This window comes from Musca autumnalis, unplaced genomic scaffold, assembly GCF_047663935.1.
Source record: "Musca autumnalis isolate F117 unplaced genomic scaffold, ASM4766393v1 scaffold_2, whole genome shotgun sequence".
In the NCBI taxonomy this organism is placed as follows: Eukaryota; Metazoa; Arthropoda; class Insecta; order Diptera; family Muscidae; genus Musca; species Musca autumnalis.
The window spans coordinates 30355316-30373805 of NW_027411755.1; the positions used below are offsets into that span (position 1 = coordinate 30355316).

Here is an 18490-nt window from a genome sequence, read left to right on the forward strand (position 1 = left end):
CGATTTAATTGTTTTGGGAGAAGATTTAACTAATATATAAGCTATAGCTTATATTATATATGTATATACAAATAAAATTGTCGAAATTATGTTTGTAAAATCCATTATGGTTTCTACTTTATTTAATAGGTGGCGTATACGCTAAATAAACATGGATTTTTAAAGAATATTTTTTCATCCATCATCACAACAATAAACGTGGATTTTTTAAAGAATTCTTTTTTCATCCATCATCACAACAATAAACGTGGATTTTTTTAGAGAATATTTTTTTCATCCATCATCACAACAATAAAGCGTGGATTTTTTAAAGAATATTTTTTCATCCATCATTACAACAATAAAGCGTGGATTTTTTAAAGAATATTTTTTCATCCATCATTACAACAATAAAGCGTGGATTTTTTAAAGAATATTTTTTCATCCATCATTACAACAATAAAGCGTGGATTTTTTAAAGAATATTTTTTCATCCATCATTACAACAATAAAGCGTGGATTTTTTAAAGAATATTTTTTCATCCATCATTACAACAATAAAGCGTGGATTTTTTAAAGAATATTTTTTCATCCATCATTACAACAATAAAGCGTGGATTTTTTAAAGAATATTTTTTCATCCATCATTACAACAATAAAGCGTGGATTTTTTAAAGAATATTTTTTCATCCATCATTACAACAATAAAGCGTGGATTTTTTAAAGAATATTTTTTCATCCATCATTACAACAATAAAGCGTGGATTTTTTAAAGAATATTTTTTCATCCATCATTACAACAATAAAGCGTGGATTTTTTAAAGAATATTTTTTCATCCATCATTACAACAATAAAGCGTGGATTTTTTAAAGAATATTTTTTCATCCATCATTACAACAATAAAGCGTGGATTTTTTAAAGAATATTTTTTCATCCATCATTACAACAATAAAGCGTGGATTTTTTAAAGAATATTTTTTCATCCATCATTACAACAATAAAGCGTGGATTTTTTAAAGAATATTTTTTCATCCATCATTACAACAATAAAGCGTGGATTTTTTAAAGAATATTTTTTCATCCATCATTACAACAATAAAGCGTGGATTTTTTAAAGAATATTTTTTCATCCATCATTACAACAATAAAGCGTGGATTTTTTAAAGAATATTTTTTCATCCATCATTACAACAATAAAGCGTGGATTTTTTAAAGAATACATTTATACACCTTCAGGCCAATAACAAGGTTGTTTGAAATATTCCTAAAAGTGATCTTAAAAAATCACAGAAATTAACAAAAAATATGTGACAACATGCCCGGATAATTAATGCCACGACGTATACGCTACCATTGTTTCAAATCCAAAAAATAGCTTAACTCTAAGTTGTTGTTAATTCTATTGACAACACTTCAAGTTTGTGTCTCAGAATATTCATTTCACATTTTTAGAAACATTGTTTTTTAATCTCTTACAACTTTGCGACTCCATTTGCGTACTTAAGCGTTTGCAGTTTCTTTAAATTGAAAAAAAAATCTAAAAACTTTTGTTTGTTTTTAACTCCATTAGTTATGAAGTGTTTACCTTTATTGTTGGGCATTTTTTATTTAGCCCTTTTGGCAGATCTAACATTTGCTCGTCTAAAATACTTGGGCGGAGGGGTATAGTTATACAAATATAATATAGGTATATGTAATATTTCTCTTATTTTAATTATAGCGTCTTATTCATACTGACTGTTTTGGTTAATCCCCGAGGATTTTATCGTAAGAGCTGCAGAATATGGAATTACATATATATGTACTATAATAAAGTTCCTCAAATCTCGTTAATAAAACCCATTGTTGTTTCTACTTAATCGGTGACGTGTACTTAGCGACAATCCTAACACGCCTTCAAGCAATATAGGATTTTTCGTTTTATGATGGTTTAGAAACACAATGAAGTTATTTCAAATATAAATTAAAAAAGAAAATAAATGCATAGAAAATAATAGCAATTCCCACATATTTAATGGTATAAGACTCAATCGTTGTTTTCTCAGCTAGATCAGCTTACGAGCATGTACATGTATACATACTCCAGGTAAAAAAGCCATTCGAGTCTCCAAAAGGCAAGGTGATAAGTTCATGTGAAGCAGAACACCACAAAACCTAATGTAAGTTTGCGGCGAAAGGAGAACGAGGCAATATAGAGAGAAACAGACAGCGCAGCAGGTAGGTGTCTGTGTTATCAGTTATCAGATTACAATCTGGATTGACTCTAAAAACACCTTTTTGGCCACGTATGTGTGTCCTATACCTGACGACACTATTAATACGCCACAATGCACCACAGGTTTATTCTTCATAGTATAAAGCATATAACTACACTGTGGAACAAATAAAAGTGAGCGCAAATAAGGGCCGTTCTGAGAGTGGCGGGTACAATTGGGCGTTAATTAGAAGACCCGTATCACTCCGTTTGTTTATGTCAATTCTATTTTTTTAATCCAACAAATTTCAGCAATTATTATATTAAATCTCTTTTAAACATCTTTTAAACCAACAACAGGCCACTAAACGTGAATTTTTTAAAGAATATTTTTTCATCCACAATCAGACCAATAAACGTGGATTTTTTAAAGAAAATTTTTCATCCACCATCAGACCAATAAACGTGGATTTTTTAAAGAAAATTTTTTTCATCCACCATCAGACCAATAAACGTGAATTTTTTAAAGAATATTTTTTCATCCACAATCAGACCAATAAACGTGGATTTTTTAAAGAAAATTTTTCATCCACCATCAGACCAATAAACGTGGATTTTTTAAAGAACATTTTTTCATCCACCATCAGACCAATAAACGTGGATTTTTTAAAGAACATTTTTTCATCCACCATCAGACCAATAAACGTGGATTTTTTAAAGAACATTTTTTCATCCACCATCAGACCAATAAACGTGGATTTTTTAAAGAACATTTTTTCATCCACCATCAGACCAATAAACGTGGATTTTTTAAAGAACATTTTTTCATCCACCATCAGACCAATAAACGTGGATTTTTTAAAGAACATTTTTTCATCCACCATCAGACCAATAAACGTGGATTTTTTAAAGAACATTTTTTCATCCACCATCAGACCAATAAACGTGGATTTTTTAAAGAACATTTTTTCATCCACCATCAGACCAATAAACGTGGATTTTTTAAAGAACATTTTTTCATCCACCATCAGACCAATAAACGTGGATTTTTTAAAGAACATTTTTTCATCCACCATCAGACCAATAAACGTGGATTTTTTAAAGAACATTTTTTCATCCACCATCAGACCAATAAACGTGGATTTTTTAAAGAACATTTTTTCATCCACCATCAGACCAATAAACGTGGATTTTTTAAAGAATATTTTTTCATTCACCATCAGACCAATAAACGTGGATTTTTTAAAGAAAATTTTTTCATCCACCATCAGACCAATAAACGTGGATTTTTTAAAGAATATTTTTTCATCCACCATCAGACCAATAAACGTGGATTTTTTAAAGAATATTTTTTCATCCACCATCAGACCAATAAACGTGGATTTTTTAAAGAATATTTTTTCATCCACCATCAGACCAATAAACGTGGATTTTTTAAAGAATATTTTTTCATCCACCATCAGACCAATAAACGTGGATTTTTTAAAGAATATTTTTTCATCCACCATCAGACCAATAAACGTGGATTTTTTAAAGAATATTTTTTCATCCACCATCAGACCAATAAACGTGGATTTTTTAAAGAATATTTTTTCATCCACCATCAGACCAATAAACGTGGATTTTTTAAAGAATATTTTTTCATCCACCATCAGACCAATAAACGTGGATTTTTTAAAGAATATTTTTTCATCCACCTTCAAAACCAATAAACGTGGATTTTTTAAAGAATATTTTTTCATCCACCTTCAAAACCAATAAACGTGGATTTTTTAAAGAATATTTTTTCATCCACCTTCAAAACCAATAAACGTGGATTTTTTAAAGAATATTTTTTCATCCACCTTCAGACCAATAAACGTGGATTTTTTAAAGAAAATTTTTTCAACGATTGTCGATCCATTATACGCGAATTTTTTTATCATCAATTAGGGGTTTTACAAAGTACAACAAAATTGTTTAAAATATTCTTAAAGGTGATATTAAATAGTCACAGAAATTAACAATAAAATATGTGACAACATGCAGCGGATAATTAATGCCACAACGTATACGCCACCATTGTTTCAAATTTAAAAACTAACTTAACAGCTGTTGTTAATTCTTCATTTGACATTTATAGAAATATTTTTCTCGTGATATAATTCAATTTGCCACCCCATTTGCTTACTTAAGCGTTTGCAGATTCTTTAAATTGAAAAAATCTAACAACTATCGTTCGCTTTTAATTCCTTTAATTATGAACTGTTTGCCATTATTGTTGGGTGTTTTCTATTTAGCCTTTTTTGCAGCTCTGGCAGCTGCTGGTGTACGAGTTAGTATTAATTGATCTAATAAAAATATAATATATATGTAATATTTCTCTTATTTCAAATATAGGATCTTAACTGTTTTGGTTATAATCCCCGAGGAGTTTTTTCGTAAGAGCTGCAGCATATGGAACTAAATAGGTTTACTATAATAAAGTTCTACAAATCCCGTTTATAAAGCTTATGATTGTTTTACTTGATTGATGGCGTATACTTAGCGACAATACTAATACGCCCCCAGGCAATATAGGATTTTTTGTTTTATGATGGCTTAGAAACTTTTTCGGAAAACTTCCTACAAAAATCCTAAAATGAAAAAAAAAACTAAAGCAAAGAAAATAATAGCAATAGAATGGTTTAATATGAACTGTGGCATATTCCGATATATGCAATGGAATCAATCGTTATTTTCTCCGCTATATCACCTTACGATAATATACATTAATACATACTCCAGCTAAAAAGCCATTTGAGTCTAAAATGACAAGGTGACAAGTTCATGTGAAGCAGAACACCACAAAACCTAATGTAAGTTCGCGGCGAAAGAAGAACAAAGCAATATTGAAAGAAAAATTATACTGTAACAGCCACATCAGCAGATAAGTGTATGTGTTATCAGATTGTAATGGAGTGCCTCTTAAAATACCTTTTATAAAATCCATAACATTTTAGTCAGGTATATGTGTCGTATACTTGACGACACTATTAATACGCCTCAAGACACCACAGGCTCATTCTTTATATTAAGAAGATATAAACAATCTACGTTTTTTGAACTGATGATGGAGGAAAAAAAATTCTTAAAATTTATTGTTGTGATGATGGATGAAAAAATATTTTTTAAAAAAATCCACGTTTATTATTGTGATGATGGATGAAAAATATTCTTTAAAAAATTCGCCTTTATTGTTGTAATTATGGATAAAAAAATATTCTTTAAAAAATCCACGTTTATTGTTGTGATGATGAATGAAAAAATATTCTTTAAAAAACCCACGTTTACTGGTGTGATGATGGATGATGAAATATTCTTAAAAAAATCTACCTTTTGTTGTTGTGATAATGGATGAAAAAATATTCTTTAAAATTCACGTTTTTTGTCGAGATGATGGATGAAAAAATATTCTTTAAGAATTCACGTTTTTTGTCGAGATGATGGATGAAAAAATATTCTTCAAAAAATCCACGTTTATTGTTTAGAGGAAGGATGAACAAATATTCTAAAAAAAAATCCACGTTTATTGTTTTGATGAAGGATGAACAAATATTCTTAAAAAAAATCCACGTTTATGGTTTTGATGAAGGATTAAAAAATATTCTTTAAAAAATCCAAGTTTATTGATTTGATGATGGATGAAAAAATATTCTTTAAAAATCCACGTTTTTTGTTGTGATGATGGATGAAAAAATATTCTTTAAAAATCCAAGTTTATTGTTTTGATAATGGATGAAAAATATTCTTTAAAAAATCCACGTTTATTGGTCTGATGATGAATGAAAAAATATTCTTTAAAAATCCACGTTTATTGTTGTGATGATGGATGATATCAGTTTAGATATTAAAAAATAAGCTGGTTTATTGGTGTATTTCTTTTCAAACAACGACAAAGATAGCCTTGTACGCGATAAGTTAACTATTCAACGCTTAATCGACAAGTAAACGCAGAGGTTCTTGCAATGGCAGAGGATTTGATTCGATTTATACTCATACATTTACATATTCCAATGAGAGAAAACTCAACAACCACCGATCGTTGGCATCAACACTCTACGGTCTCCACAGAGGGAACGTGCAGAGGAGATGCCTGATGTTGTCAATCAGCATCCGTGATGGACTGAGCTCGGTATGTTGAGATGGAACGTATCAAACTTATACACCCAGGTTTATTGATATAGAAAAATTTTCCAATTCCAAAAATGTTAAAAATGTTAAACTTTATAATTCTTCTCCATTTCGACGCAACACGTATATATGACGACCACACTTATACGCTTCAAGGCATTTTTGGTTATTCTTTATATTCAACTGCTTTGTAGTGAAAATTTAAATGTTCTGAAAATAGATTTTAATTTTGTAGAATGTGGTGATTTTTTAATTTTGTAGAATGTGGTGAAATTTTTCTTAAACAATTGGAAATATTTAATATTGAAGAGAAACAAACAATGAAATTTAATATTTATTTAATTTTATATTAATCGCTACTTGGACCACCGAATGCAGGGAGACCACCACTGGAAGAAACAAAAATATATTAAAACTTTAATTATGTATAAGTATGTTATTTCGTTATAGTCTTATCATACATTCCCCAATACTGAGGTTTGGCTTCTGCGCCTATGACTAATGCCGCTGATAGTCCCAAAATGGTTAGTAGAAATTTCATGGTGATGGTTGCTGGTTGGTTAACTAAGTAGAAGGTACTTAAGGTTTTATATTCAACATTAAGACAACAGTTTTGCTAACTAGAAATAAGTTTTTTATATATTTACACATTTTTTAAGGCATGACACTGAATTAATTACAATTAATTGGTCTGTTCCAGAACTGTAAGAATCCACTTATTTTTATTTTTTTTACATATTAAAAATATCGTAGTAAAAAATTTTACATTCTTGCAGTTCCTGGAACAGGCATAATGTATTATTGAGAGCTCAAAGCAGGCACGGGTCTGAGTTACCAATTATTATATTCAAATGGAGTTCCTTAAAAAACTATTTTATAAAATGCAAACTTTTTCTGAAGGCAATCACTGGCGTATACTCGACGGCACTACTTATACGCTTTGTGGTACCAACCTTTTGTTCTTCTCTATATTCTGATGATTTTAAATAACCAAAAAAGTATTATGAATACCTACGTAACTGTTGCTGGACGCATATTACTATTGGACATTCTCTGCCAAACCGTACTGAAATCCTTTGACAATAATTTAAAAAGCTAAAGAGCTTACAAAGATTGGCTTTGAATCTATTCAGAGTTCGAAAGCTAGAACAAATGTTTTGTAACAGTCAGTGGCATATGAATGTGATATTGAAGGTCTTTTAAACGAATTTTAAACCCCTCCAGTTTTGTTTGGCGAACGCGCCTCGGTGGCGTATGTATACACATGACGGCAATACTTATACGCCTCTACTCATTACTATTTTTCTTTATACCTAAATACTTTTTAGTGTAAATTAAAATGTACTGATACCTGATCTAAATCATGTAGACAGTAAATTTGTATGGGATATTTTAAAATAACTTTATTTGCATACAAAAAGCCTTTTCCAGACCTTTATCAGATTTAAATTTTATTGTAATCTAGTTTGACATTAGCCCTGAAAGTAAAAAATATGTATATACAAATTTAATTAATTTTGAGTTAGTTTTTTTTTTATATCTTAGCATACATTCTCCAGAACTGAGGTTTCGCTTCTGCCAATGCTGCGGATAGTCCCAAAATGGTTAATAGAAATTTCATGATGATGGTTGGTTGGTTAACTAAATTAGTCAACTTACATTAATAGGAAGTACATAAGTCTTATATTCACAATTAAGACAATATATTCACAATTAGACAAATATAAAAATTATATTTTAAATATATTTATAAAAATATTTGTCAAAAAGCATGACTTTGAATAAATTACTATAAATGCATTATTGAGAGCTCAAATGTATTAACTGGTTCACATATTTTCGCGGAAAATGGTTGGAGACGTATAAGTATTGTTGTCATGTATACGCCACCAAGGTGCATTCACAAAACAAAAAGAGGGGTTTATAATGCTTTTAAAATACCTTTAATAATGACGGATGAAACAATATTCTTTAAAAAATCCTCGTTTATTGTTGTGATGATGGATGAGAGAAATTATTTAAAAAATCCACGTTTATTGTTGTGATGATGGATGAAAGAAATTATTTGAAAAATCCACGTTTATTTGTCTGACAATGGATGAAAAAATATTCTTTAAAAAATCCACGTTTATTTGTCTGACAATGGATGAAAAAATATTCTTTAAAAAATCCACGTTTATTTGTCTGACAATGGATGAAAAAATATTCTTTAAAAAATCCACGTTTATTTGTCTGACAATGGATGAAAAAATATTCTTTAAAAAATCCACGTTTATTTGTCTGACAATGGATGAAAAAATATTCTTTAAAAAATCCACGTTTATTTGTCTGACAATGGATGAAAAAATATTCTTTAAAAAATCCACGTTTATTTGTCTGACAATGGATGAAAAAATATTCTTTAAAAAATCCACGTTTATTTGTCTGACAATGGATGAAAAAATATTCTTTAAAAAATCCACGTTTATTTGTCTGACAATGGATGAAAAAATATTCTTTAAAAAATACACGTTTATTTGTCTGACAATGGATGAAAAAATATTCTTTAAAAAATCCACGTTTATTTGTCTGACAATGGATGAAAAAATATTCTTTAAAAAATCCACGTTTATTTGTCTGACAATGGATGAAAAAATATTCTTTAAAAAATCCACGTTTATTTGTCTGACAATGGATGAAAAAATATTCTTTAAAAAATCCACGTTTATTTGTCTGACAATGGATGAAAAAATTTTCTTTAAAAAATCCACGTTTGTTGGCCTGATGATGGATGAAAAAATATTCTTTCAAAAAATCCACGTTTGTTGGCCTGATGATGGATGAAAAAATATTCTTTAAAAAATCCACGTTTGTTGGCCTGATGATGAATGAAAAAATATTCTTTAAAAAATCCACGTTTGTTGGCCTGATGATGAATGAAAAAATATTCTTTAAAAAATCCACGTTTGTTGGCCTGATGATGAATGAAAAAATATTCTTTAAAAAATCCACGTTTGTTGGCCTGATGATGAATGAAAAAATATTCTTTAAAAAATCCACGTTTGTTGGCCTGATGATGAATGAAAAAATATTCTTTAAAAAATCCACGTTTGTTGGCCTGATGATGAATGAAAAAATATTCTTTAAAAAATCCACGTTTGTTGGCCTGATGATGAATGAAAAAATATTCTTTAAAAAATCCACGTTTGTTGGCCTGATGATGAATGAAAAAATATTCTTTAAAAAATCCACGTTTGTTGGCCTGATGATGAATGAAAAAATATTCTTTAAAAAATCCACGTTTGTTGGCCTGATGATGAATGAAAAAATATTCTTTAAAAAATCCACGTTTGTTGGCCTGATGATGAATGAAAAAATATTCTTTAAAAAATCCACGTTTATTGTTGTGATGATGGATGAAAAAATATTCTTTGAAAAATCCACGTTTATTGTTGTGATGATGAATGAAAAAATATTCTTTAAAAAATTCACGATTATGGGTGTGATGATGGATGAAAAAATATTCTTTAAAAAATCCACGTTTATTGTTGTGATGATGGATGAAAAAATATTCTTTAAAAAATCCACGTTTATTGTTGTGATGATGGATGAAAAAATATTCTTTAAAAAATCCACGTTTATTATATTTAAAAAAATCCGCGTTTATTGATCTGATGATTCCTTAAAAATCAGCGTTTTTGGCCCATAAATCTTAAGATGCAATACTTACTGAAATTTAATCGATTAAAAAAATCAAATTGACATAAACAAACGGAGCGATACGGGTCTTCTAATTAACGCTCTATTTTCACCCGCCGCTCTCAGAATGGCCTTAATTTGCGCTCAACTTTGTTTGTTCCACAGTGTATTATTATTATGCTATTTTATATACAACTAGCTGACCCGGTCCGCGTTGCTGGCCCGTTGTTTGGGTTCTCCGTGTAAACTTTAGTTATCTATCCAGTATTAATACAGCCATAATTAGGCATCCCTATAGAAACTTCATAATATAAATCAATGTTTTGACATAAATTCCATGTAATGGTATCCCCCAAATTAAAGATATAAAATCTCTTTTATTATACCCTTCACCATAAATCGACAGTTTAAAGCACTTTGTGACCCACATATAATGGTCGGTGCACGTCAATTAAATTGCTATATATTGGATTGTTGGTCTCGGTTGGGGTCGTAATTATTACTGCAGAGAATTGTCAGTATAGGTCCACGTTTTGATATAGCTCCCATAGAACGGTACCGGCTGATTTTCGCTATTTTTTAGGATTTAACATCATTATCACACCGAAATGGCTGAAATCTGGTTTTAATATATTTTAAAGAGGAGAGCATAAATATTCGGATCGACCGAAAGACATGCCTTTTCATTTGCGCTCGGTATGTAACAGTTATAGGTTCCCGTTTTGATATAGCTCCCATAAAACAGTACCTCCCGATTTTCGATAGTTCAGAGATATAGCCACTGTTGGGGGTAGTAAACAGTCTTGCAGAGAATTTTTAGTATACGTCCTCGTTTTGATATAGCTCCCATAGAACGGTGGCGCCTGATTTTCGTTATTTTTGGTGGATTTAACCTCATTCAGCCCGATCGAACGTAACGCCTTTTTTCTTCGCGCTCTATATGCAATAGTGGTAAAATTCCCCTCAGCGAAATGTATGTTCCTTCGGGATATGTATGGCAACATTTATATAATTCATAAAAAATAACTTCTATAAATTCTAGTTGTTATTATCGAGATTTTGTTGTATTTAAAAAATGTATCTTTATCTAGCTATTCCAAGGATTGAAATCAATGCTTATGAAGTTTCACTTCCCACATTTTGAGATTTTATCCGTAATTATAATATTTTCAAAAATCGAACACGATCGCGGTATTCTGATTCCAATGAGGATATTGTATTGTATATCAATAACTTTGTCTGATTTCCAATCGATCTTTCTGGAATTTCGATCTAGTGACATGTCAAGTTATCGGGATTTTACTGTATTCCAAAATGTGGAGTTTATCGCGCTATCCCACTTATTGTTTAGTGTTCAGCGTTTATAGCGTTTTATAGGCACGCTTACAAAATTATGTATATTATCTGATATAATAAATGTTTGCAAATTTTGTGATGGTCGCGATATTTCACTTTTCGCGATATTTCATTTCCGCGAAGACCATTCAGGGTCAAGACAGTAATTACAGTAGTATTGCAAACAATATGTAAACAATACGTTCAAAAATATCAGGGACTTCAGATTAAAAAAAAAAAAAAATTGAAGGAGAACCACCGGTCACTACACTTAGCCGTATTAAAATAGCTCACGACCGCGATATCCCACTTGTTCAAGCTAGTGTTTATATCATTTTTGTGCCACGCTTACTAAAATTATGTATATTAATTGAAATAATACATTTTTGAAAACTTTGTGATGACCGCGTTCATTCAGGGAAAACAATCTGTAAACAATACGTTCAAAAATATCAAAGATTTCAGATTTTCTTAAAAACATTGTGGGGGAGGACCACTGGTCGCTACTCTTAGCCGTATAAAAACAGCTTTTGAAATTTTTGGGATGACCGCGATATTTCACTTCCGCGACGACCATTCAGGGTCAAGACTGTAATTACCATAGCATTGCAAACAATTAGTAAGCAATATATTAAAACGTATCTTGAATTTCGCGGTTTTCTTAAAAAAATTGTGGGGAGGACCACCGGTCACTACACTTAGCGAGATAAAATATAGATTACGACCTTTTCTCAGACCTAAAAACTCCACATACAAAATTTCATAAGATTTCCCAATCGATTTTTCGGAATTTCTATATAGTGACATTTCAAGTTATCGGGATTTTACTGTACTCCAAAATATGGCGTTGACCGCGTTATCCCACATATTGAAGCCAGTGTTATAGCGGTTTTGTAGTCACGCTTACTAAAATTAGGTATATTATCTGAAATAATACATTTTTGAATAATTTGGGATGACCGCGATATTTCACTTCCGCGACGACCATTCAAGAAAATATATAGCCTATTTTCACCACCGGTGTTCCCTGTACATTATCTGAAATTTTCAAGAAAATCTGTTCAGCCGTTTTTGAGTCTATTCGGAACATACAAACATACAAACATAGTAACATACACACATTGTCTTTTATATATTAGATTATATACTATACTTTATACTATTTTATGTCAAATAAAAATCTTCTTAATATGAAGAATAAACCTGTGGTGCCTTGTGGCGTATTAATAGTGTCGTCAGGTATAGGACACACATACGAGACCAAAAAGGTATTTTTAGAGTCACTCCTGCTGCGCTGTCTGTTACTGTTTATTTTTTCTCTCTATATTGCCTCGTTCTCCTTTCGCCGCAAACTTACATTAGGTTTTGTGGTGTTCTGCTTCACATGAACATGCCATTTTCAGACTCGAATGTCTTTTTTACCTGGACTATGTGTAGATGTACATTTTCGTAAGCTGATCTAGCGGAGAAAACAACGATTGAGTCTATACCATTAAATATGTGGGAATTGCTATTATTTTCTTTGCATTATTTTTTTTTTAATTTATATTTGAAATAACTTCATTATGTTTCTAAACCATCGTAAAACGAAAAATCCTATATTGCCTGGAGGCGTGTCAGTATTGTTGCTAAGTACACGCCACGGATTAAGTAGAAACAATAATGGGGTTTATAAACGAGATTTGAAGGACATTATTATAGTATATATGTATATGTAATTCTATTTTCTGCAGCTCTTACGATAAAAATCCTCGGGGATTAACCAAAACAGTCAGCATAAATAGGATGCTATAATTAAAATAAGAGATATTATTAATACAAATATAATTAATACAAATATTATATTTTTATAACTTTACCACACCACCCACGTATTTTAGACCAGCAAATGTTAGATCTGCCAAAAGAGCTAAATAAAAAAAGCCCAGCAATAAAGGTGAACACTTCATAACTAATGGAGTTAAAAACAAACAAAAGTTTTTTGATTTTTTTTTTTTTTCAATTTAAAGAAACTGCAAACTCTTAAGAACGCAATTGGAGCGGCAAAATTGTAAGAAATTAAAAAAAAAATTCCAAAAATGCAAAATGAATATTCTGAGACACAAACTTGAAGTGTTGTCAATTGAATTAACAACAACTTAGAGTTAAGATAGTTTTTGGATTTGAAACAATGGTAGCGTATACGTGGTGGCATTAATTATCCGGGCATGTTATCACATATTTTTTTGTTAATTTCTGTGATTTTTAAGATCACTTTTAGGAATATTTTAAACAACCTTGTTATTGGCCTGAAGGTGCATAAATGTAATCTTTAAAAAATCCACTTTTATTGGTCTGAAGGTGGATAGAAAAATATTCTTTAAAATATTCCCTTTTATTTGTCTGAAGTTTGATAAAAACATATTCTTTAAAAAATTCACGTTTATTGTTGTGATGATGGATGAAAAAATATTCTTTAAAAATCCACTTTTATTGGTCTGATGATGGATGAAAAAATATTCTTTAAAAAATCTACGTTCATCGGTATGATGATGAAAGAAAGAGTATTTTTCAAAAAACCCACGTTTATGGGTCTGATGATGTATGTCAATTTTTCTTTAAAAAATCCACGTTTATTGTTGTGATAGTTGATTACAAATGTTCTTCAAAAAAACACGTTTATTGTTGTGATGATGGATGAAAAATGTTTTTACAATTAAAGAAAAATTCTTATTCTTAAAATAATTATTAAACAAAACTAAAAAATAAATTCTCAACGGATTTTTTTCTAGTAAACATAGTCAGAGTCGTATACGTGACGACAATGCTAATACGCTGTGTGAAAAATTTCTTTATAGTTTGTTACTTTTTAATGTACTCTATAGACTAGAAAAAGTTTCTCATTTTGGAAAATTCCTAACAACAAGAAGTAATAATTTTCATTTAATTTTCTACCATTAGTACAAGCACAATAGCCAGACCTACCTTTGCAGCAGCGGAAATTGTTCTTAATCTCTTCAATTTAAAAATTATTAAAATGGCATTCGTAGTAAACTTGTCTATTTTGTGCAACATTACGTATATTAAAGTCTGATAAGGTTTATCTAATTAATTGGGTGAGATACAATGTTGCGTATGACTACTGACGTTATGTATACGCCATCTGAGAACTTGTTAATTTTTATACATTATTTTGAAAACAAATTTAAAAAATATTCCAGCTAGTCGGACCGAATTAAATGTAATTTTGCCTATGGACTTACCAGTTGATAGCAGAAACTTCTCTCAAATTACACTGTGAACCGAAATTTTGTGGCAAATTTGTCAATGAGAGCCGTACCTAAAATTTTCTGGCCGACATTTTTGCTGAACATTTCGAAGTTGAAAAACGTCATCTTATGGTACTTTTATAGCGGCTCTTAAAATAAAGGACGAAAAGGACATTGAAGGAAGCGAGTTAGAAGGTCGAAGTGCTCTACGAAAATAATCCTCATTCGATTTGAGTGAAGACATGTCATATCAAAAATAAGCTAAAGCAACAGTGGACAAAGATATAACGCTAATTCCTGATGGCTTACAGGGTCTCTAGCAAAAACTTCATCACGCCATATCGCGAAAGATCGACTCACGGCGAATCTGTCCTTCGGGGTTCTGTATATATTCACCAAGGGCTTTCATCTCCAATAGGAATTTTCCTCCCCCAGACATTGAGCTCCATTTTGTTGCTCAGTGTTATGGACAAATGTAGGTCCACATTTTGGTACAGCCACCATATATTCGCACCACCAAGGGTTTATTCATTTGGAACTATTTATTTATAGTTTCAATCAAATTAAATGTAATTTGGCATTTGAGGTTAGCATAAATCAGACTACGTAATACCAAATTCTGCACATAGGTCAAAATATCGATATAGTTGCAATATATAACGATACCACTTTATTTTAAGTATATTTTGCGGCTAAAATTCAAAAAAAATTACCTTTATGCTAACAAGAAATATTCTTAGTAGTCAGAAAAAATCTTCACCAAAAATTGTAAAAATAATTGCACAGGTTTTATGATAGCCCGTTCCCACTTTAAGTATATCATAGTTTAAAATATTTTCGTAAAAATAAAGGAAATTAATTATTGCATTAGACTGTAGTACACTTTATTGAGGAGGGAAAAATTGGAAAATTTCCATTCAATTTTAAATGGATACACAATTGTTGGAAGTATTTAATATTCATTGCCATAACAATGGACCACCGAAATTGCGAAGCCTAGCCCTGGAAAAATATATTCACAGCCTGAGCAACCATGGGTTCATTATTTATTTATAATTTTATCCTACCTTATAATTCTGTGGTTTAGCTACAGCTAATATGACCATTGCTGATAGTCCCAAAATGGTTAATAGAAATTTCATGATGCTGGTTGTTGGTTGCTTTGACTAAGTAGATCAAATTGCTTTAGTTCGTCAATACTTGAGCTTTTATACCTAAAACTTAGACAACAGTTGGGCATAACAAATTTAAAATATTTTTTACTAAAGACATGGGCCAGAATAAATTGATGTACATAAACTATTGAGAGCTGTAAAAAATTAAATTCAATGGGAATATTTGTTCATGCACTATAGTAAACGTGAATTTTTTAAAGAATATTTTTTCAGCCACCATCACACTAATAAACGTGAATTTTTTAAAAAATATTTTTTTAGCCACCATCTGACCAATAAACGTGGATTTTTTAAGAAGTATGTTTTTATCCACCATCAGACCAATAAACGTGCATTTTTTTAAAGAATATTTTTTCATCCACCATCAGAACAATAAACGTGGATTTTTTTTGTTATCAATTAGTGTTTTTATGAAGTAGAATGATTATATTACAAGCCTTAAGAAAATTGTTTATAATATTCTTAAAAGTGATCCTAAATTATCACAGAAATGAACAAAAAAATATGTGACAACATGCCGCGGATAATTAATGCCACAACGTATACGCCACCATTGTTTCAAATGTAAAAAAAAAACTAACTTAACTTTAAACTGTTATTAATTCTATTGTCACCAATTGCAAACTCGTGTAGCAGAATATTCATTTTACATTTATAGAAATAGTTTTTCACAATACCTTACAATTTTGCGACTCTATTCGCCTAAATAAGAGCTTGCATTCTCTTTAAATTTAAAATAATCTCAAAACTTTTGTCTGCCTTTTAATACAATTAATTATGAAGTGTTTGCCATTATTATTGGGCGTATTCTATTTAGCCTTTTTGGCAGCTCCAACATCTGCCGGTATACGAGTTCGTATTAATTGATCTAATAAAAATATAATATATATGTAATATTTCTCTTATTTTAATTATAGCAACATCATATTCGAGCTAACTGTTTTGGTTAATCCCCGAGGATTATTATCGTAAGAGCTGCAGCACATGGAATTACATACAAATTACAATAAAGTTCCTCAAATCTCGTTTATAAAGCCAATTATTGTTTCTACTTAATAGGTTAATAGGCGTATACTTAACGATAATACTAACACGCCTCCATGCAATATAGGATTTTTCATTTTATGGTGGGTTAGAAACTTCTTCTGAAAACTTCTTCTAAAAATCCTAAAATGACATAATGAGGTTATTTCAAATATAAATTTAAAAAATGCAAAGAAAATAATAGCAAATAATTCAGTGGAGTAAGAATCAATCCTTATTTTCTTCGCTAGATCACCTTACGAAAATGTAAATTAATACATAATCCAGCTAAAAAAGTCATTAGCGCCTGAGACGGGCAAGGTGATGAGTTCATGTGAAGCAGAACACCACAAAACCAAATATAAGTTCGCGGCGAAAGAAGAATGACGCAATATATAGAGAAAATTATACTGTAAAATATTCTTTAAAAAATCCACGTTTATTGTTGTGATGATGGATGAAAAAATATTCTTTAAAAAATCCACGTTTATTGTTGTGATGATGGATGAAAAAATATTCTTTAAAAAATCCACGTTTATTGTTGTGATGATGGATGAAAAAATATTCTTTAAAAAATCCACGTTTATTGTTGTGATGATGGATGAAAAAATATTCTTTAAAAAATCCACGTTTATTGTTGTGATGATGGATGAAAAAATATTCTTTAAAAAATCCACGTTTATTGTTGTGATGATGGATGAAAAAATATTCTTTAAAAAATCCACGTTTATTGTTGTGATGGTGGATGAAAAAATATTCTTTAAAAAATCCACGTTTATTGTTGTGATGATGAATGAAAAAATATTCTTTAAAAAATCCACATTTATTGTTTTGATGATGTATGAAAAAATATTCTTTAAACAATCCACGTTTATTGTTGTGATGATGGATGAAAAATTATTCTTAAAAAATCCACGATTATTGATGTGATGATGGATGAAAAAATATTCTTTAAAAAATCCAGGTTTATTGTTGTGATGATGGATGAAAAATATTCTTTAAAAAATCCACGTTTATTGTTGTGATGATGCATGAAAAATTATTCTTAAAAAATCCACGATTATTGATGTGATGATGGATAAAAAAATATTCTTTAAAAAATCCAGGTTTATTGTTGTGATGATGGATGAAAAATATTCTTTAAAAAATCCACGTTTATTGTTGTGATGATGGATGAAAAAATATTCTTTAAAAAATCCACGTTTATTGTTGTGATGATGGATGAAAAAATATTCTTAAAAAATCCACGATTATTGATGTGATGATGGATGAAAAAATATTCTTTAAAAAATCCAGGTTTATTGTTGTGATGATGGATGAAAAATATTCTTTAAAAAATCCACGTTTATTGTTGTGATGATGGATGAAAAAATATTCTTTAAAAAATACACGTTTATTGTTGTGATGATGGATGAAAAAATATTCGTTATAAAATCCACGTTTATTGGTCTGAAGGTCCATAAAACAATATTCTTTTAAAAATCTAAAAAGCTGGAGCTGGAAAAGTATTTCTGTTTGGTTATTTTAATATATTATGGATAACACAATAAGAAAGTGATCATCACAATATATAATGTCAAATCGAGCTGACAGAAGAATGAGACTGTTGAGAGGCATTCCAGATTTCCACTGTAAGAACAAACCGTACTGGTCTGAATTATCAGTTATTATAGTCTAATGGAGTTCATTAATATAATTTTTATAA

The 18490-nt window shown here is 30.1% G+C and overlaps 9 long non-coding RNA genes across 9 annotated transcripts in view; 4 read left to right on the forward strand and 5 right to left on the reverse strand.

Moving 5' to 3' along the window:
* Positions 1-18490, reverse strand: part of LOC141393851 (uncharacterized) — a 394506-nt gene that overhangs the window by 45986 nt on the left and 330030 nt on the right. The window lies entirely within an intron of this gene.
* LOC141392649 (uncharacterized) lies at positions 1386-1818 on the forward strand. Its single transcript, XR_012409823.1, has 2 exons — positions 1386-1642; positions 1701-1818. It is a non-coding gene; the product is annotated as an uncharacterized lncRNA (long non-coding RNA).
* LOC141392650 (uncharacterized) lies at positions 4269-4662 on the forward strand. Its single transcript, XR_012409824.1, has 2 exons — positions 4269-4488; positions 4554-4662. It is a non-coding gene; the product is annotated as an uncharacterized lncRNA (long non-coding RNA).
* LOC141392651 (uncharacterized) lies at positions 6600-6938 on the reverse strand. The gene is made up of 2 exons (XR_012409825.1): positions 6788-6938; positions 6600-6715 (listed from the first exon to the last, which is right to left on the reverse strand). It is a non-coding gene; the product is annotated as an uncharacterized lncRNA (long non-coding RNA).
* LOC141392652 (uncharacterized) lies at positions 7704-8005 on the reverse strand. The gene is made up of 2 exons (XR_012409826.1): positions 7877-8005; positions 7704-7804 (listed from the first exon to the last, which is right to left on the reverse strand). It is a non-coding gene; the product is annotated as an uncharacterized lncRNA (long non-coding RNA).
* LOC141392653 (uncharacterized) lies at positions 13008-13524 on the reverse strand. The gene is made up of 2 exons (XR_012409827.1): positions 13199-13524; positions 13008-13127 (listed from the first exon to the last, which is right to left on the reverse strand). It is a non-coding gene; the product is annotated as an uncharacterized lncRNA (long non-coding RNA).
* On the forward strand, positions 14361-15590 carry LOC141392656 (uncharacterized). Its single transcript, XR_012409829.1, has 2 exons — positions 14361-14434; positions 14540-15590. It is a non-coding gene; the product is annotated as an uncharacterized lncRNA (long non-coding RNA).
* Positions 15447-15806, reverse strand: LOC141392654 (uncharacterized). Its single transcript, XR_012409828.1, has 2 exons — positions 15655-15806; positions 15447-15589 (listed from the first exon to the last, which is right to left on the reverse strand). It is a non-coding gene; the product is annotated as an uncharacterized lncRNA (long non-coding RNA).
* On the forward strand, positions 16403-16796 carry LOC141392657 (uncharacterized). The gene is made up of 2 exons (XR_012409830.1): positions 16403-16614; positions 16680-16796. It is a non-coding gene; the product is annotated as an uncharacterized lncRNA (long non-coding RNA).